A 21423-nucleotide genomic window follows, 5' to 3' on the forward strand; every position below is an offset into this window, starting at 1 on the left:
TCCATACGTATTTGTGGGGTCTGGTGTCTGGTCCCCTCACTGGGTGGAGGGAGGTGGGTTCAGCTTAGGGCTGGACAGAGGACAGGGACAGGGTGGAGGCTCAGGCAGGCACACCTTCAGTGTAAACCCTGGGTAGAGGGACAGACAGGGTTCCCCTAGTCTGAGGGACATCACAGGGGTCCCGGGGTTTTTGCCTAAAGTAACCTAGGCATTCCATGACATTATAGTCGGCCCAAATAATAAAGTGAAAAAAAAAAGGAAATATAGGGGTTACTTACTATGGATCCTATACTTTCCCTAACCAAGCAGCTGGAGGCTCTATCCATACAGGTCACTGAACTCAGGGGGGCGGTCCAGCAACAAGGCCTGTCAGCTCCTGCAGTACCTGCTGAGGCTGCAGCCAGGGCAGCTGAGCCCAAGTTTCCCCTTCCTGAACGATTTGCTGGTGATCGTGGTAAGTTCACGGTGTTTCGTGAATCATGCAAATTGTATTTCCGTATGCGTCCACATTCCTCAGGTAATGAGGCTCAACGCGTGGGCTTGGTGATTTCTTTGCTGAGTGGTGACCCACAGGCCTGGGCCTTTTCACTCCCTTCAGACTCACCGGCATTTGAATCTGTAGATTTTTTTTTCTCTGCTCTGGGTTTGATCTATGACGATCCAGATAGATTAAACTTAGCAGAGTCTAAGATACGCTCACTGCTACAGGGTGATCGACCAGCTGAGGATTACTGCACGGAATTCCGGCGCTGGGCGGTGGACACGTAGTGGAATGACCCTGCGCTTAGAAGTCAATTTTTGCATGGGGTTTCTGGAAGGGTTAAACAGACTCTCCTAATGTACGAGACTCCCGCCTCTCTGGAGGCTGCGATGGCACTTGTAGTACGCATAGACCGACGTCTCCGTCAGGGGGCGCTGGTTTCGTTGCCTCCGGGAGGTGGGGGAGTGGTCGGTGAGGTTGCCGCAGGTGAATCCGTGGAACCCATGCAGATCGCTGGTATAGCACAGTCACCGAGTAACAAGCCTAAACGTCCTTGGCACAGAAGGCAGGGGCTCTGTTTTTTTTGTGGCAAAGGAGGACATTTTATTAACGCTTGCCCCCTGGTACCTAAGAAGGGAGCGCCGGCGGAAAACTGATAGGCTCAGAGGGTTTGGAGGAGTCTAGTCTGAGCCTTTGTATATCCTCCGTCATGGTTTCCCAGTGTATGCTCCCTGCTAAGGTGGTACTTGGGGGGCAAATGCTCTCTATTACAGTATTTATTGATAGTGGCTCAGCTGCCAATCTCATTGATGAGAGGTTCGCGCATACAGCGGGATTTCCGGTGGAGAAATTGCCGAACCCCATCCGGGTGGTTACCATCAATGCTTCCCCGTTGTCTCAAGGGGAGATCACAGAGTGTGTGTTGGATATACAACTCCACATCGGGTAACTTGTAAGGTGCTTAGTAACTTACCGGCTCAGATGGTTCTGGGCTTTCCATGGTTGTCAATGCATAATCCTGTTATTGATTGGAAGACCCAGGACATAATTCAATGGAGCAGGGAGTGTCAGGAGAGGTGCCTGGCTACATGTATTTCCGCTTTGACCCCCAGTATCCCGGAGCCGTTGCTGGATTATGCGGATGTATTTTCTGAGAAGGGTTGTTCGGAACTACCACCGCATCGCCCCTATGACTGTGCTATTAGGTTGAAACCAGGGGCCAAGTTACCTAAAGCTAGAATGTTTAATATCTCAGGTCCCGAGAGGCTAGCTCTCAAGGAATACATTGCGGATAGCCTGAGCAAGGGTCATATTAGACCTTCCTCTTCTCCTCTGGCTGCTGGATTCTTCTTTGTTAAAAAGAAGGATGGCGGTTTACGCCCGTGTCTGGATTTCAGAGAACTCAACCAGATTACGGTCCGTGATCCTTACCCTATGCCACTTATACCCGATTTATTCAACCAAGTGGTTGGTGCCAGGTGGTTCGTACAATCTTATAAGAGTCCGTCAGGGGGATGAGTGGAAGACAGCGTTCAATACCCCTGAGGGTCACTTTGAGAGTTTGGTAATGCCGTTTGGGTTGACTATGGCACCGGCGGTCTTTCAACACTTCATTAATGATGTCTTCTCTCAGTTGTTGGGGAGGTTCGTTATAATTTATCTTGACGACATCCTCATTTTCTCTCGCGACCATGATACACATATAGAGCATGTTAGACAGGTTCTGCAGTTGCTCAGAGAGAACAGGCTCTATGTCAAGCTTGAAAAATGTGTGTTTTTCGTACAGGAGCTACCGTTCTTGGGTTATATAATCTCCGCCTCAGGTTTTAAGATGGACACCGCAAAGGTGCAGGCAGTACTACATTGGGATCGGCCTGATAATCTTAAGACGCTTCAGCGATTTCTTGGCTTCTCCAATTACTATAGGAAATTTATTAAGAACTTCTCTATGATTGCCAAACCACTGACTGACATGACTAAGAAGGGTACCGACTTTTCTGACTGGTCTGAGCCTGCGGTACAGGCATTTGAATTCCTCAAGAATAGTTTTGCCTCAGCGCCCATTCTGGTGCAGCCCGATGTCTCCTTACCATTTGTCGTGGAGGTGGATGCGTCGGAGGTTGGAGTGGGGGCTGTACTGTCTCAGGGCCCTTCTTGGGCCAAGTTGCATCCGTGTGCCTTCTTCTCCAAGAAGCTGTCGCCTGCGGAGCGTAATTATGATATTGGCAACAGGGAACTATTGGCCATCAAATTGGCATTTGAGGAGTGGCGACACTTCTTGGAGGGGGCTGTTCATCAGATTACTGTGATAACAGACCATAAGAATTTGCTTTATTTAGAATCTGCTAAGCGCCTGTCCTCCAGACAGGCTCGCTGGGCATTATTCTTCACCCGGTTCAACTTCATTGTTACCTATCGCCCTGGGTCGAAGAATGTTAAGGCAGACGCTTTATCCAGGTGTTTTCCTGGTGGAGAGTTATGTGAAGAGCCGGTGCCTATTCTCCAAAAGGGTGTGGTGGTATCTGCCATCACGACAGAGATTGAGGCAGAGATTGCGGAGGCTCAGGAGGTGGTACCGCCGGGGTTGCCTGCTAATAAATCTTTTGTGCCGCTACATCTACGCTCTAGAGTGTTGGGCGAACATCACGACACGGTACTGGCAGGTCATCCAGGGGTTAAGAGCACTCTGGAACTGGTATCGCGTCGTTTTTGGTGGCCTAAAATCCGGCAGGATGTGGCCTCATATGTGGCTGCCTGTAACACGTGCGCACGGGCCAAGACTCCTCGTTCCCGTCCCGCTGGTAGCTTGCAGCCTCTCGGGGTGCCCAGTAAGCCATGGACTGAGATTTCCATGGATTTTATTACTGACTTGCCCGCCTCGGCAGGGAACTCGGTCATTTTGGTAATTGTTGATAGGTTCTCCAAAATGTCACATTTCGTTGCTTTACCGTCTTTGCCCAATGCTAAGACTCTTGCTCAGATATTTATTCGCAAGGTGGTCAGACTTCATGGTGTCCCGTCTGACATTGTGTCTGATCGAGGTACGCAGTTTGTGGCAAAGTTTTGGAGAGCTTTTTGTTCTCGCCTTGGAATCAAATTATCTCATTCATCGGCTTTCCACCCTCAGTCGAATGGACAGACTGAGCGGATGAACCAAAACCTGGAGCAATACTTGCGCTGCTTTATTTCCGACAATCAGGAAGAGTGGTCAGCGTTTCTTCCAGAATTCGCAATAAACAACCATTGCCAGGAATCGTCTGGGGAATCTCCTTTTTTTTGTGTGTATGGTCAACATCCTCAATTTTGCACCTTGCATCAGGGGTGCTCAGTTGGCGTCCCTGAGGAGGACCAGTTGGGAGCTCAATTGTCGTCTGTTTGGAGGAGAGTCAAGCAGCGCTTGTTGAAGGTGGGTTCCAGGTACAAACGGGTGGCTGACTGCAGACGTGTGCCAGGTCCGGACCTGTGTGTGGGTGATTGGGTGTGGTTATCTACTAGGAACATTAAGCTCAAGATACCGTCACTTAAGTTGGGTCCCAGGTTCATTGGCCCATTTAGAATCTCCGCAGTGATCAACCCCGTGGCATTTCGTTTGGAGTTGCCGGCTGTGTATAAGATTCATAATGTATTTCACAAAGCATTGCTAAAGAAGGTCGTGGGTTTGGTGGATGGTTCCCCTGGGCCACCACCTCCCGTCTTGGTGGATGGCGCGTTGGAATTTGAGGTGTCCAAAGTGGTGGACTCGAGGGTTGTGTGTCGCACTCTACAGTACCTGGTCCACTGGCGTGGCTATGGTCCTGAGGAGAGGACATGGGTGCCGGCCTCTGACATTCATGCTGATCGACTGGTTACTATGTTCCATCGTCGCCATCCGGACAAGCCAGGTCCTCGACATGGTGAGGTTCCGGAGGTCCCTCGTAGAAGGCGGGGTACTGTCATGTCGGACACTGTTCACACCAGGGTGTCCGGCAGACAGCGGTAATACCCTGTTGGGTATTCTGTTCCAGTCGGGATAGGGTTAACCAGGTTGTCATGCTGGCTGAGGGCTGGGCCACGCCCTAGGTCTTTAAATAGTTCGTCCTGACAATGGGCGTCGCCGACTATAGCTTTAGCCTAGTGCTAGCAATACCGGTCAACAGTGGTGGTGTTGGAGCGTCTGATATCTGGTGCAGTATATCCCTCAGTGGTTCTTTCTCCAATCTGTTATATATATATTTGGTTGCCTTTCCACATTATTGTATTCCCTTGTGTATTTACTGTGTGGTGTTTTCTTTTACCCCTGTCCATACGTATTTGTGGGGTCTGGTGTCTGGTCCCCTCACTGGGTGGAGGGAGGTGGGTTCAGCTTAGGGCTGGACAGGAGACAGGGACAGGGTGGAGGCTCAGGCAGGCACACCTTCAGTGTAAACCCTGGGTAGAGGGACAGACAGGGTTCCCCTAGTCTGAGGGACATCACAGGGGTCCCGGGGTTTTTGCCTAAAGTAACCTAGGCATTCCATGACACCAGCGTTTCATGAATTTCTTTTGGGGGAGTGCGTTTACACCGTTCCGCGTGCGGTAAAATTGATAAAGCGGTTTTATTCTTCGGGTCAGTACGGTTACAGCGATACCTCATTTAGGTCTTTTTTTATGTTTTGGCGCTTTTATGCAATGAAAACTATTTTATATAAAAAATAATTATTTTTGCATCGCTTTATTCTGCGAGCTATAACTTTTTTATTTTTTCGCTGATGATGCTGTGTGGTGGCTCGTTTTTTGCGGGACAAGATGACGTTTTCAGCGGTACCATGGATATTTATATGCGTCTTTTTGATCGCGCGTTATTACACTTTTTGTTTGGCGGTATGATAATAAATCATTATTTTTTGCTTCGTTTTTTATTTTTAATTTTTTAGGGGTTCGCTAATGGGGTTAACTAATGGGACAGTTTTATAGGGCGGGTCGTTACGGACGCGGCGATACCTAATATGTGTACTTTTATTGTTTTGTTTTTTTTTTATTTTCAAAAAATGAATTTATTGGGGAATATTTTTTTTTTTTTTTAAGAATTTATTTGGCGATTTTTTTTTAAATTATTTTTACACTTTTTTTAATTTTTTTTTACTTTATTACATAGTCCCAGGTGGGACATCACTGTCCTGTGACAGATCGCTGATCTGTCACATCACAGATCACTGTGACAGATCAGCAATCTGTCACAGGCAGTGCACAAGGCTTCCTCATGCCTGCGCTTTGCAGGCACTGAGGAAGCCAGCTTCCTCCAGGCTCCCGAAGGCCCCCGTCGCCATCTTGGATCCGGGGGCCTGGAGGAAAGGAGTCCCCCGCAGCAGCGCTGCACATTGCGCTGCCGTGGGGGGCTCAGGGAAGCACGGAGGGAGCCCCCTCCCTGCCGATGCTTCCCTTTAACTCCCGGTACACCGCGATCATGTGCAAGGGGTTGACAAGGGGTGCAAGGTGCAAGGGGTGTGCAAGGGGTTAACGTGTCGGGGGCGGTCCGTGACCGCCCCTGACACATAGTGCCGGGTGTCAGCTGTGATAATCAGCTGACACCCAGCCGCGATCAGCGGCGCTCACCACGTGGGCGCCGCTGATCGCGCTAGACGTACTATCCCGTCCATGGGCATAGGGGCCCGGGTCCCATGGACGGGATAGTACGTCTGATGTCAGGAAGGGGTTAATCCTGTTTCTTTTCGATTGGCTCTTCCAGTTACGTTCAAGATCCATAACGTATTTCACAAGTCTCTGTTGAAGAGGTTTGTTGAGCCAGTGGTTCCTATGGCAGCACCTCCTGACCCTGTGTTGGTTGAAGGCAATGTGGAATATGAGGTAGAGAAAATACTGGATTCTCGTTTGGTTAGACGGAGACTCCAGTATTTGGTCAAATGGAAGGGTTATGGCCAGGAGGATAATTCTTGGGTCTCTGCCTCTGATATTCATGCCAATAGATTGGTTCGTGCTTTTCACCGGGCCCATCCTGATCGGCCTGGTGGCGTGGATGAGGGTTCGGTGACCCCTCCTCAAGGGGGGAGGTACTGTTGTGAGTTCATTTTCCGGTCCACCAGTTGTGAGTTCTCCTTCCAGGCTCCCTCTGGTGGTAACTGGAGGCAGTGAGGCTGATTTAATCCGTAGACATCTGCCACTTGATAATGAGGATGACGATTGGGCCTCAGGAATCTCAGACTGGATTTAAGACAGCCGACGCCTAATCTGGTGCTGGTGATTCCTTCTGGCTTTTCAGGTCCTGGGTTTCAGCTCTGTTCCAGTCATTTCAAGCTAAGTTTTTCTGCTAATGTTCACACTTGATTTTGTTGGTCTATTCAGTTTTTTGTGTGGTCAGCCATCCCCGGCTGGGGCTGTGCTGAATTTCCACTCTTATTTATCTGTATTGGCCAATTTTCTTTTTTGTCCCTTATTAGATTGGCCTCTTTTTGCTCTGTCTCAGAATATTTCAGAGTGCTGATATAGTGGGAGAAGTCTAGTGACTTCTGGGTTAATTTTGCTATCTGAATTGTTGGACATTATTTTTGTAGGTTTTTGGCAGATTGCAGACAGTGTCTTGCCTTTCCTATCCTTTCTAGTTAGTTTGGGTCCCATCATTTGCTCAGCCTATTTTCCTGCCTGTGTTTGTGCTTTCATCTTTTTTCACCATCAGTGCATGTGAGGGGGCTGTCTTTCCTTTGGGGTCTGCTCTGGGGCAGTTGGTTTTCCCCTTTTCTTGCTTTGGGCTTATTTGGTCCTCCAGCTGTGACGAGGCGTCTAGGACCATCATAGCTACGCTCCACGGCTGCTGCTGGTTGTTGTGGTTGGGATCAGGGATCTGCGATCTGCATGGTTGCCAACCTCTCTGGTTTTCTGTGGCTTAGCTTGTTTAGTCTTTTCCTCCTCGGTGACCCATTCATAACACCTCGCCCTGCCAGTGGTGAATCTGTCATACCCATGGTGAGACTAAGAGTAGGTAGGAGAATACTACCTAGTTTACCTACACCAGAGTTACGCTTACGCAGGTCTACCTGTACTACAAAAGGTATACCGCCCATCAGATATCGTGTATAGATAAGTTTATGTGAATGTTGAAATTGTATATTTATATAACTGTTCTCAAGCTTTGTGCCTACAGATAACCTGTAAGAAGCCTTTTTGAAGTTCTTGTTTCATGTTTTGATGGACATTGGACCACAGGACTTGTGTGGTCAAAACCAACATGTACATAGTTCACCAATTGCCCAGGAATGGACCATGGACATTGATGCTTGGACTTATCATCACAGAACTATTATTGGAGCTTTTTGGTTTTTGTAAATTTTTCATTTTTTTCTTAAATCTTGTAACCCTCATATTGTTTACATGTTTATATGTTTTCATGTTTTCTTTTATCAGTCCAGGAGTACTGACATTCACTAGGGGGGAATGTGGCGCCCCAGGAGTATGGTAGCCACAGTGGCATTGCCTTCCTCCAGGGAGGGTGATGTCAGGCTTGGAGGCAATGAAGGGTCTCTCTAACAGTTAACCATGTCATGCAACACAGTTCCCACTCCAGGCCAGCAGAGGGAGCTCTGAACCTGAATTGGGGAAGGAGTGCTCTCTGAGGGCCGGGAAGGGAAATGAGGAGTTGGTGTGAGGAGGGCAACGAGTGTAGACGTGTGGAGAGAAGCTGGAGGTTGAGCTGAGGATAGAGAGCTCCATCCCAGTGATAGCGCATGATCTGGAGCCTGGTCTCCATGGTTGTATGGATACTGAAGGTTCTGCAACAGAAACCAGAGGAATAGGAAGCTGTAAATGCTCTATTCCCAACTTAGACTCGGAGGCACAACAGCGACGGGTGAGCCAAGAGAGATAGACGGCTACAGCTGTTTGCCATACGAGGTAGTTCTACGAGAAGTTAAGAAGGAGGAACTTCAGTGTAACACCGTACTTGATGTACCTCAAGCCAGCGCTAGGAAGGAGACTACACAACCCATCTGATAGAGAGATCCCTGAGTTGCTTCCAGGCTAGCCTGCTCCTGTGCCATCTGTAACCAGGACCCTGGACTGCGTTTGCCAAGTAAAGGTAAAGAAACTGCACCCTGTTGTGTCCTTGCCTCCTTCCTGCAACATCCTCAGCACTGCTACATCTCTGAGCCAAACACTGCACCCTCTTCCTAAATATTCTGCTACACTGCCCTGGGATCAACAGCCCTACCTGTGGAGGGCTACAACATCATTGCTGCACTACACCATCTGTCCCAGAGGATCTGCTTGCAGCGTCAGCTTAACACCTCCCTTGTCGAACACCACAGGTGGCGTCACGAATCACTTATAAACTTTATTCCCAACTCAACCCCTTTTACATGGGCGCCCAGGGCCACGGACCGGGTCACCGCTGCTGTGACAATGCCCTCTGAGAGACCGGCCCGGTACCGAGTACCCCACAGCCCTGGGACGGCGACCCAGGTGCACACACTCAGCATTTGGAGCACTCGTCTCTTCGTTGTAAAAGCCCCCCCGATGTCAGTACAGTATCTTAGGGGAAAACATTAGATAGTATCAGTAATTAGAGTCTGGAGAACATTTTATTATTGCCATATTGCTTTGTTTTTGTTAATGTGGCATATAAAAGAAAGATACCGTAATCATCGTAACAATAAATAAAAAAAATCTTTATTCCATCATTCTTTAGTGCCCTTTCTACAAAACATTATTGGACATGCCACATACTTGCCTTCTCTTTCAGAAAACCCTGAGTATTCAGAACAAGGGGGTTCTAGAGCAGAGCGGGCTCAAAGACGCCTGCAGGAAGAATGAATGTTATCATTCAGCTCTATGGCTAAAAAGGAGAGTACTCTGCTGGTGAAGCTGGCACTATTGTGGGTACTCCATTGGAACTCCATCATGAGGCAGTCTACAGTTGACAGTCTCGTTGACCTGAAATTTAATCTTAACCCCTTTACTCCCAAGGGTGGTTTGCATGTTAATGCACAAGGCCAATTTTTACAATTCTGACCACTGTCCTTTTATGAGGTAATAACTCTGGAACGCTTACATGGATCCTGGTGATTCTGACATTGTTTTTTTGTGACATATTGTACTTCATGTTAGTGGTAAAGTTTCATTCATATAACCTGCGTTTATTTGTGAAAAAAACAGAAATTTGGCGAAAATTTTGAACATTTTGCAATTTTCCAACTTTGAATTTTTATGCCCTTAAATCACAGAGATACGGCACACAAAAAACTTGATAAGTAACATTTCCCACATGTTTACTTTACATCAGCACAATTCTGGAACCAAATTTTTTTTTTGTTAGGACGTTATAAGGGTTAAAAATTGACCAGCGATTTCTCATTTTTGCAACACCATTTTAATATTACGGACCACATCACACTTGAAACCACTTTGAGGGGTCTATATGATAGAAAATACCCAAAAGTGACACCATTCTAAAAACTGCACCCCTTAAGGTGCTCAAAACCACATTAAATAAGTTTATTAACCCTTTAGGTGCGTCACAGGAATTTTTTGAATATTTAAAAAAAAATGAACATTTAACTTTTTTTCACAAAAAAAATACTTCAGGTTCAATTTTTTTTATTTCACCAAGGGTAACAGGAGAAATTGGACTGCAAAATTTATTGTGCAATTTGTCCTGAGTACGCTGATATGTGGGGGTGAACCACTGTTTCGGCGCATGGCTGAGCTCAGAAGGGAAGGAGCGCCGTTTGACTTTTTCAATGCAAAATTGGCTGGAATTCTGATCGGACGCCATGTCACGTTTGGAGAGCCCCTGATGTACCTAAACAGTGGAAACCCCCCACAAGTGACCGCATTTTGGAAACTAGACCCCCCAAGGAACTTATCTAGATGTGTGGTGAGAGCTTTGAACCCACAAGGGCTTCACAGAAGTTTACAACATACAGCGGTACAATTAAAAAATCATTTTTTTGCCACAAAAATGATCTTTTCTCCCCCAATTTTTATTTTCCCAAGGGTAACAGGACCCTAAAAGTTATTGCATAATTTGTCCTGAGTACACTGATACCCCACATGTGGGGGTAAACCACTATTTGGGCGCATGGCAGAGCTCGGAAGGGAAGCAGCGCCATTTGACGTTTTTGGCTGGAATTGTTTACTTTACATCAGCACAATTTTGGAACCAAAATTTTTTTCTGTTAGGAAGTTATAAGGGTTAAAAGTTGACCAGCGATTTCTCATTTTTACAACACCATTTTATTTTTAGGGACCACATCACATTTGAAGTCACTTTGAGGGGTCTATATGATAGAAAATACCCAAAAGTGACACCATTCTAAAAACTGCACCCTTCAAGGTGCTCAAAACCACATTCAAGAAGTTTAATAACCCTTCAGGTGCTTCACAGGAATTTTTTGAATGTTTTAAAAAAATTAACATTTAACTTTTTTTCACAAAAAAAATTACTGCAGGTCCAATTTTTTTTATTTTACCAAGGGTAACAGGAGATATTGGACTGCAAAAGTTATTGTGCAATTTGTCCTGAGTACGCTGATACCTGAAATGTGGGGGGGGGGCACTGTTTCGGTGCATGGCAGAGCTCAGAAGGGAACGAGCGCCGTTTGACTTTTTCAACACAAAATTGGCTGGAATTGAGATCGGGCACCATGTCACGCTTGATGTGCCTAAACAGTGGAAACTCCCCACAAGTGACCCCATTTTGGAAACTAGACCCCCCAAGGAACTTATCTACATGTGTTGAGAACTTTGAACCCCCAAGGGCTTCACAGAAGTTTATAACGTACAGCCGTACAATTAAAAAAACATATTTTTTCCACAAAAATAATCTTTTCACCCCCAATTTTTATTCTCCCAAGGGTAACAGGACACCAAAAGTTATTGTACAATTTGTCCTGAGTACGCTAATACCCCATATGTGGGGTAAACCACTATTTGGGCGCATTGCAGAGATCGGAAGGGAAGCAGCGCCATTTGACTTTTTTGGCTGGAGTTGAGATCAGACGCCATGTTGTGTTTGGAGAGCCCCTGATGTGCCCAAACAGTGGAAACCCCCAAATTCTAACTCCAACCCTAACCCCAACACACCCCTAACCTTAATCTCAGCCCTAACCCTAGCCCTAAAATGGAAATAAATACATTTTTTTTAATTTTATTATTTTTCCCTAACTAAGGGGGTGATAAAGGGGGGTTTGATTTACTATTTATGGCGGGTTTTTATGTTTGGCAGCTGTCGCAAGCTAAAAGACTCTTTTTATTGTAAAAATAGTTTTTGCATCACCACATATTGAGAGCTATAATTTTTCCATATTTTGACCCACAGAGTCATGTGAGGTCTTATTCTTTGCGGGACGATGATCGTGTGTGACGTAATATTCCGTCCTTGGGACTTAGGTCCCAGGTCACATGGACGGAATATTACGTCCAATGTAGGAAAGGGGTTAAAAGTAGTCATGCAAGACAGAAAGACCCTGTACTTGCTATGGGGCCCATGTGGAAGGAGGTTCCATCATAAAAAAGATTTGCCCCTTTGTAAAGTGGGTCCATCCTTTCTGGGTCAGATAACCCTTCTCCTACAGCTGCTGGTGTACGAGATTGGAAGCTAACTCTCATCATTCTTTTACCAAATACAGTATATTGTGATAATATTTGGACACATTATGAAGACATCATGAGGGGGTAGCTTTCTGAAGGTCTAGTATATCAGACAGGATCGTAGAGATATTGAGGACTTCAGATTTTTCGAAATTAATTTTAAAGATAGACAGTTCACCAAATTGGTCAAAGGTGTCTAAAAGTTTACGAAATGCTTTTTTAGGGTTGGATGACATGAGAGACGAGTTGTACTTTTGAACGACACCATTGGTTTTACCATATCGTGTACTGGAAAACTGGAAAAAAATTCAAAGTGCGATGAAATTGCAAAAAAAGTGCAATTCCATAATTGTTTTTTCGTTTGCTCTTTTACCAGGTTCGCTAAAAGCTAAAACCGAAATGCATTATGCGCTCATAGCAATCCGGCAATGACAACCGCAAAGGTCTGCTGCATAGTCCTGGTTGTCAAGCCAATCCATTGGAGGCCCACAGTCATGTGACACGGGTAAAGTTGGGCAGGATTACTGACGCGCTTCTGTCGCGAGAATGTTAAATGCAGCTGTCCGTGATTGACAACAGCATTTAACATGATAACAGCTGCGGCTGTTAGGGGCACATATCAGCTGTTCAAATCAGCTAAAATGTGCCGGAAAAGTTGCAGGCTCTTCGCTGGAGCCCGCAGCAAAGACTATACGTCTACGGTGGGAAAGGGGTTAAGTGTGGACTTCACAAAGGCAGATTTTTAATGGGCTCAGAAAGATTTTCTAAAGGACAGATATGTCCAAGAAGGTTGAGATATTTTGCTAAGGGAAATTCTCACTGCACAATCAGTAACAATCCTGAAAAGAAGAAAGAATTGGAAGCATTTAAAGAGTCCAGAATGGATGAACACAGAACTTAAACACTTGCTAAAAAGAAATATATCAAATTGAAAGATGGGGTCATATCTAAAGAAGAATATAATGCTTTCTACAGGGTATGTAGGGCAAGCATTAGAAGTGCTAAAGCCAGTAATAAAGTGAGGCTTGGGGATATGTCAAAAGGAAAAGAATGTCAAAGGTGCTATAGGATTTTTACAGGATGAAAAGGGTCAACAATGATGTTGAGAAGGATGAACTTTTAAATTCCTATTTTGTATTGTGTTCTCTAAGAAAGCAATTGTAACATCAACTGCTCTTCATAGTGCTATCGAAGGAATAAAAGAAACCACACCATATATAAACAGAGAGGTGGTGAGGAAACACTTCGCTAATTTAAATGAATTTAAATCTCCTGGTCTAGATGAATTACGTCCTAGGATACTGAATGAGTTAGCAGAGGAAATTGCAGATCCACTATCCAGAAACTTTGAAAAATCCTGGAAAACAGGAGAAGCCCCAGAAGATTGTAGAAGGGCAAATGTTGTCCCTCTTGTGAGGCAGCGACCGGAGTCATATGTGAGGGTCACTATGTGTCCCCCAGAATGCGCTCAGAAGCGTACTAGATCCGCTGGAGTGCCCTGTCGTCGCAGCAGTGTGCCTGTGACTCACAGGGCAGAATAAAAGTGTGTTTGAGCCTGGTCAAGTTATTTGGACCAAGGAGTTTATTCAGGAAAACCCGGTATGGGCTTTTATTTTTAAAACGGACTGTAGGAAGATAGTGGGGTCCGGTCCATTTCCTCCAGCCCAGGTCTTATAAGTGGCCTGTGGCCACAGATTGGAGAAAGGAAAAAAAAACCCTGCAGAAAGGGTTTGGGTGTGCCAGTTCTGACTTGCACAGAGACAGAGCAGTATTCTGCAGAGCTCCCTGTGTGAGGCAACAAATTGCCAAGCTGAGCCAAGGTCTGGCACCCCTTTCATACCCGGGCAACGCGGTCGCTCACAGCAACTGGCCACGGACTGTTTTGTTGCATCTCGGCTGCGATCCGGAAGATATAGAGTGAGTTTTGTTGGACATTAAAAACCTTTTTGTTTTTGAACTTGCTTGGGTCACTGCCTCATAACTGCACAGCGTGGACACCGCTGCTTTACACTCTCTTAAAAAAAAGAAGATGGAGGGGTGAGTTCTTCTTCAATGGATGTCTTTAAACTGGAGCACGTTCAGAAAAGAGCGAACAGAATGGTGACCGGTCTGCAAACCCTGTCTTATGAGGAAAGGATGCTGGATTTGGGAAGGTTTCCTTGCAGAAGAGAAGACTTAATAGCTGTCTACAAATATCTCAAGGGCTGCCACATTGTAGAAGGATCATCTTTATTCTCATTTGCACAAGGAAAGACTAGAAGCAATGGGATGAAACTGAATGGGAGGAGACACAGATTAGATATTAGAAAAAAAATTTTGACAGAGTGATCAATGAGTGGAACAGGCTGCCACAAGAGGTTGTGAATTCTCCTTCAATAGAAGTCTTCAAACAGAGGCTGGACAGACATCTGTCTGGGATGATTTAGCGAATCCTGCTTTCAGCAGGGGGTTGGACCAGATGACCCAGGAGGTCCCTTCGAACTCTACCATTCTGAGATTCTATGATTCTTGGCCAAACCAAGTGTTAGGGTTGCGGATCGCACTAAATATAAAATATAAGGAAGTGCTATCGCAACCCGGGGTTCACCGTGCAGAGATGGGAAACTGCTGCTCAGTAATCTCGGAGTACCAACAAAACACTGGCGGGTTAACAGCTGACCCGATGTACGGGAGCAAACTCTGTTACTTCACAGAGCCGCTGTAACAAATGCCGGAGCCGGTTAACGTCACAGGACTCAGTGGAGTGAGCGCTAGAGTACAGTCTCAGGACACAGCCCCAAAGCTGCTGGGTTAGAGTCCTTCTAGACCACTAGCACTCGGCGCCGCAATTGCAGCGCCAGGTAGAAGCTCAACTTAACAGAAACCGCACTGAAGTGCATACAGTGCCGTACTGGCGGACGCCACTAACCAGCTCCGACTCAGGGCTGGAAAGCGCACTCTAATGGCACAAAAGTGCGCACGGCGCCGCTCTGACAGGCTGTGCAGTAGATGCGGTACAGTGGTGCCTTATAGCTTGGCGCACACTGGTGCTAGCGTGTGTGAGGAGCAGGGAGCACTGTGGCGCTAGGCAGTGTCACAACTCAGCACTGACTGTAAACTCTAACCCTACCAATATGCGTATCAAAGGGAAGGAGTTTCATAATAACTCAGTCAGCGTTTCACAAGCATCCATCAACACACACACCTCTACCAAATACTGTGTATACTAACGCATGGCCGAGCGGCCATGTGAACCATTTATAGCAGCGTCCTTCTGGAACCTTCCTGATGGTCCAATCCCAGCTGGAGAAGGACCTGAGCATGTGACCTCCGATCTCCAACGAGAGATCGTCCCACGGGCATGCTCAGTAGACCGAAAGGAGGACTTAGTCCCTGGAGTAGCTCGCTGCTGACCAACATGCTTTGCTATAGCTGGACCAGAGGTGGCTGTAGCCGGAGAGGAATGGGAGACTGCCGAAGGCAAGGCTCGGGATTCCTGCTGTGCAGCAACAGGAACCCGAAGCCTAACATTACCCGCCCTCCTAGGGCCCCCTCCTCTCTGAGCCTTGCTACGCTCAAACGCCGCAACAAGAAGCGGAGTGCGGATGTTCTCCACTGGATCCCAGGTCTGAGCCTCTGGACCATGACCCCTCCAGTCCACCAAATTAGACTTTTTTCCACGTACCAGCCTGCATCCCACAATGGCATTAACCTCAAACTCGTCCGAGGACAGGTCTGATGTCCCGGCAGATGATTCGGAGAACTGGGACATGTGGACAGGCTTAAGGAGGGACACGTAGAAGGTGTTAGTGATAGCCAAGTGTGGTGGAAGGGCCAGACGGTAGACCACAGGGTTGATCTGCTCCAGGACCTTGAAGGGGCTAATATAACGAGGTGCGAATTTAGTGGACTCGACCCGCAGCCTGATGTTACAGGTGGAGAGCCACACTAAGTCGCTGGGAGCAAAGGTTGGAGCGTGGCGCCGGTGCGTGTCGGCGGAGACCCTCATTCTCTCCTTGGAGGCCCGGATGGCATCCTGAGTGTGATCCCAAATGGCACGTGCCTCCACCGCCCAGTTTGCCACCCTGGAATCGGTGGACGACACGGGCATAGGGACAGGGACGCACGGATGCTGGTCGTAATTAAGGAGGAATGGGGTCTGACCGGTGGAATCGGCCACAGCGTTATTCAAAGCAAACTCTGCCCATGGTAGCAAGTCATCCTGCCTCGCCAAGACAAAATGTCGTAGGTATGTGACTAGGGTCTATGGTCTGGTTGGCTCTCTCTACCAACCCATTCCTTTTGGGATGATAGGCCGAGGAGAGATTTAGCTCAATACTGAGCAGATTACAAAGCTCTCTCCGGAACTGAGACGCAAACTGGGGACCCCGGTCACTGACTATCTTGTCTGGCATGCCATGCAAGCGAAAGACATGCTTAACGAACAATGTCGCTCCACCATAACAAAAAAAAACCATAAACTTTCAAAAATTCTCCAACCTTGATAGGCTGAATATATATATGGCCAGATACTTAACTAACCTCACCTAAGATAGGTTATAAAGACAATATATACTGTCCCAACAGGAAGGTGTAGCACAATAAACCCTCTTAAATATGGATAAAAACAGTAATTTTATTTCACAATATAAAAATAGTCCTGTTGAAATAAAGGAAAAACAAGAATGAAATCATAACCTATCACGACCCCACCAAAAAAGAAAAAACTGAGTGGCCAATGAGGATTTTAGTATCTTAAAGAAGACAACACTGTTTCCCAAAATAAGGCAACGTGAACTCAAGATGTAGCTCACTCATTAATATACACATCAGTCTTAGAAGTGCCCATATACACTGACCCTCAATCAGAGGTATTCTTCACCAAGTAGTTATCCCGTAAACTGGGCCATATAAAGTACTAATTGGCCAAGAGTTCCACTACCTGGATAAATTACTAGTCTAAAAACTTTCCCTCAAAATAATGGGCTCTTACAATGAAGTGTATAGCGTGTGTATTATACAGGGTGGGCCATTTATATGGATACATCTGGGTCTACCATTTATAAAGTTGCATCCAAAATGGCCGACTTCAAAATGGCTGCAATGGTCTCCACCCACCTTGAAAAGTTTTCCCCCTCCCATATACTAATGTGCCACAAACAGGAAGTTGATATCAATTCACCAACCATTCCCATTTTATTTAGGTGGATCCATATAGATGGCCCACCCAGGTGTATCCATATAAAAGGCCCACCCTGTACTATATGGAGGACTGTGGTGCACATTATAATATATGTAGGACTATGGGGTGTATTATACTAAACAAGCAAAATGCTGCTTATTCATCGAGTAATTAGATTGTTTATGCCTGAACAAAAATCATTGTTCTCAGCAGCACATCGCTGGTGTAAACTGTAGATGTGCCGCTGATAACATGATACTGTATGGGGACAGATTGATCCATTAGTTATTGTTCTGTCCCCATCATTATTACTCAGCCAGTGGAAAGAGGCAAGGAAACAAGCGTCAAACAACAATATTGTCGATCGCGCTCGTTTAGCGTCCTGAACTCAGCGCATGTAAATGCAACAGAAATGCTTCTGTGTGATGTGCAATATGTCAGCATTTGGGGCCACATTTTAACCTTTTGCCCAGCGCCCCGCTTGGCCTAAAACCGGCTCTGGGTCCAAGGAAACATCGCAGTGATGTTGGCGGGAAATCTCTAAGGGTAAACAGGGGATGTGCTGCCGACAATATGCAAACCGTATGGGAACTGAATAATCGCGTGTACCCATAATTTGCATCAGACTATGCAAAAAAGGGTCTTTAAACAAGGATCAATCGACTTATTACACAATTGCTTGTTATGTGCAGACACTTTCTCCTTAAATGTGGATTCACCTTACAAGGAAGAGCAGCTCATGGCTCAGCCTGCACAGTGCGCAGTGTCACGGTGCTCATGGCTCGGCCTGCTCAGCGCGCAGTGTCACGGTGCTCGTGGCTCGGCCTGCTCAGCGTGCAGTGTCACGGTGCTCATGGCTTGGCCTGCTCAGCGTGCAGTGTCACGGTGCTCATGGCTCGGGCTGCTCAGAGTACAGTGTCACGGTGCTCATGGTTCGGCCTGCTCAGCATGCAGTGTCATGGTGCTCATAGTTTGGCCTGCTCAGCATGCAGTGTCACGGTGCTCATGGTTCGGCCTGTATAGTATGCAGTGTCACGGTGCTCATGGCTCAGCCTGTGCACCATGCTGTGTCACGGTGCTCATGGCTTGGCCTGTACAGTATGTAGTGTCACGGTGCTCGTGGCTTGGCCTTGTACAGTGTGCAATGTCACGGTGCTCATGCCTCAGCCTGCACAGTGTGCAGTATCACGGTGCTCATTGCCCGGCTTGCACAGTGTGCAATGTCACGGTACTCATGGCTTGTCCTGTACAGTGTGCAGTGTAACAGAGCTCATGGCTCGGCCTTGTACAGTGTGCAATATGACGGTGCTCGTGGCTCGGCCTGCTCAGCGTGCAGCGTCACAGTGCTCATGGCTCGGCCTGTACAAAGTGCGGTGTCACAGTGTTCATGGCTCGGCCGGTGCAGCGTGCAGTGTCATGGGGCTCATGTCCCATAAAACCCTACAATCCAGGAAGCAGACTCTACACTCACCTGCATACGGTTGCCTTGTCTCAGGGTGAAGTTCTTTGTGTCCTTCACAATCTCCACACTGACTTCTCCTTGCAGCACTTGTATACTGGTGTTACCCAGATCATCACACACAAAATTCTCCAAGTGAAAGCCTATCATCCACAGTAAAAGAAAGACGATAAAATAATACACGGCAGATAATAAACTACGGGGAAGAAAAAACAAGTGGGATAAAATGGTGGAAAAAATGCAATCTACTTTTGTTTTTTGGGTTTTGCATTTACGCAGTTCATTGTGTGGCAGAAATGACCAGGAAACATGATTCTTCTAGTCAGTAGGATTAAGGAGATACCCAACTTGTTTTCTAAAAAATTATTTTAGTGGGTAATGTGGCGCCCCTGAGGGTTCAGTCGCTACAGAGGTACTGCACCTCCTCCTGAGGTGTAGTATCCCACTCTCCAGGTAAGATGGAACACCTGACCAGCCTCCAGCATCTGCATCCCACACAACATAGTAGTGTAGCAAAGCACCTTTGGTGGCTCCCTGCTTGGAACACGAAGAGTGCTGTGAGGTGGGTGAAGCTTAGGCTGCACAAGAGAGCAGGAGAATATTGGGAAAAGGTCAGCGGTGCTGCAGCAGACTTCTGTGACCTGAAGCTGCTGGCACGGGAAAGAGAAATAGAAAGCCTGATTCTCCAGAAGGAAGAAAGATTAGTGCGGAACGTATGGAGAAGAAGAGAACTAAGGACTAGGTCGGAGCGGAGCCCTTCCTCAAGTTCTAAGCGCATGGCCGGGGTCCGGTCCCCGAGGTTGTATGGATACTGATGGTCCTGCAGCAGACACCGGAGGAATAGAAGTTGTCACCACTTTATTCCCACCTAAGACTTGGGGGCACAACAGCAACGTGAGTGAGCCCGGACTGGATAGCAAGGAGTCCCCGAAGCAGGCTACAGCTGTCTGCCGTACAAGTAGAGTTCGAACAAACATCTGAAAGGAGGAACTTGGGTTTAACACACAACCACAAGTACTTCAGTATAAGCGCTAGTGAGGAGACGTTCTGAACAGGCACACGAAGGGGAGAGCTGGAAAGGTTAATTCCATCTGCCTGGGTGTTGGCTGAGCCCCTGATCTGGAGACCACAGCATTGAAGTGGGCACCTGTCTGTGCCAAGGACGTGAGTAAAAGAACTGGAACTGCATTCATCTGTCTCCTTGCCTTTTTCCTATGCCAACCCACTCAGAACTGCTACATCTCTGTGCCTAACACTACACCATCTACTTCTCCTCACTATCTCCTCATTTGCCAACCTCATCTACTCTGCCCTGGGACTACAGCCCTACCTGTGGACGGCTACAACAGCATTGCTGCACCACACCATCTGTCCCAGAGAAGCAACTCTGCAGCACTGGTCAAAGTGACCAGAAACCACAGGTGGAGTCACGAATCATTTCAATGACTTTATCCCAGTCACTCAACCCCTTTTACTTGGACGCTGTGAGAATCATGTGGGAGTAGTGGATGAGGGCAGGTATATCTCGCCCAGATACCTTTCCTATGTGGCCTAGTCTGGTGAGTATCGCACCTGGTTACTAATGAATAATGGGAGGCGGATATAAAAGGATGCCAGGTGGTTGTGTGAGTGTCTCAGCCTGGGGACACAGAGAGCCTGTCTGTGTGAGAGACACATGTGAGTGAAGCAGTGCCCACTGCAACTGTGGTTTGGCTGGACGGGAGAAGCCCGCCAGTTGGTAGTTAGGTTGTACTTTGTTTAGTTAGTGCCAGACAGGCAAGGATTTGTTTTATGTTTTTTTTCTTTATGCATTGCTTGCACCTTTAATAAACCTGACCCAGTGTCAGTTACACCCGGACCCCGGCTGTGCGCCTGAGTTTCATGCTGAACGCACGTGACCTTTGACCCCAGCAAAGGCGATCCCAGAGTGTTTTATCACATTGTGGTGGAGAATGCGGGCATCACGCTAGAAGCATGAGCATGGAGGACGTGGTGAAAGTGCTGGTACAGTCCACCGCCGTCCAGCAAGAAGCTAATAGGGTGATGATGGCCCAGCTGAAGGAGTTGGTGGACATGACAGCTACCGATCGTTCGCTTCTCCAGCAGGTGGCGCAGCGCCTGGTAAGCTTACCTGAGGTTAACCTGGAAGCCAAGTCGAGAGTGATTCACGTGAGTCAGTACTGACAGAAGATGATGACCGAAGATGACGTCGAGGCATACCTGACCACGTTTGAACGGACGGCGGTGCGAGAAAAATGGCCGAAGACACAATGGGCCGGCCTGATTGCCCCGTTTCTTTCCGGTGAGGCCCAAAAGGCATATTATGACTTAGAACCTGAAGCCGTGCAGGACTTTGACAAACTGAAAGCCGAGATCTTGGCCCGGCTGGGAGTGACGACCGCTGTCCGTGCACAGAGAGTGCATCAATGGACTTATCAGCCGGATAAACCACCGCGGTCACAGATGTTCGACCTGATCCACGTGACGAAGAAGTGGCTACAACCCGAGGTGTTGACAGCGCCAGAGATAATCCAGAGACTCATCATGGACAAGTACCTGAGAGCTCTACCGCCAGCCCTGAGGAAGTGGGTAAGCCATGGAAATCCTACGACGGCAGATCAACTAGTGGATCTGGTTGAACGTTACTCCGTGACGGAAGGACTCCGAGACGACGCTACCCCACCTCGTTCTTCATCATCTCCACGTGGAACCGGTAAGACTGCTCCAGGGAATAGGAGAGAAGGAAAAATCCCTAAGACAGTGGGG

General features: G+C 47.3%; 1 pseudogene; it reads right to left on the reverse strand.

Annotated features, from left to right (window-relative positions):
- Positions 1-21423, reverse strand: part of LOC141098286 (vitamin K-dependent gamma-carboxylase-like) — an 81113-nt pseudogene that overhangs the window by 21217 nt on the left and 38473 nt on the right.

Source organism: Dendrobates tinctorius, unplaced genomic scaffold (genome assembly GCF_039654945.1).
Source record: "Dendrobates tinctorius isolate UK_male_01 unplaced genomic scaffold, ASM3965494v1 ptg000089l, whole genome shotgun sequence".
Taxonomy (NCBI): domain Eukaryota; kingdom Metazoa; phylum Chordata; class Amphibia; order Anura; family Dendrobatidae; genus Dendrobates; species Dendrobates tinctorius.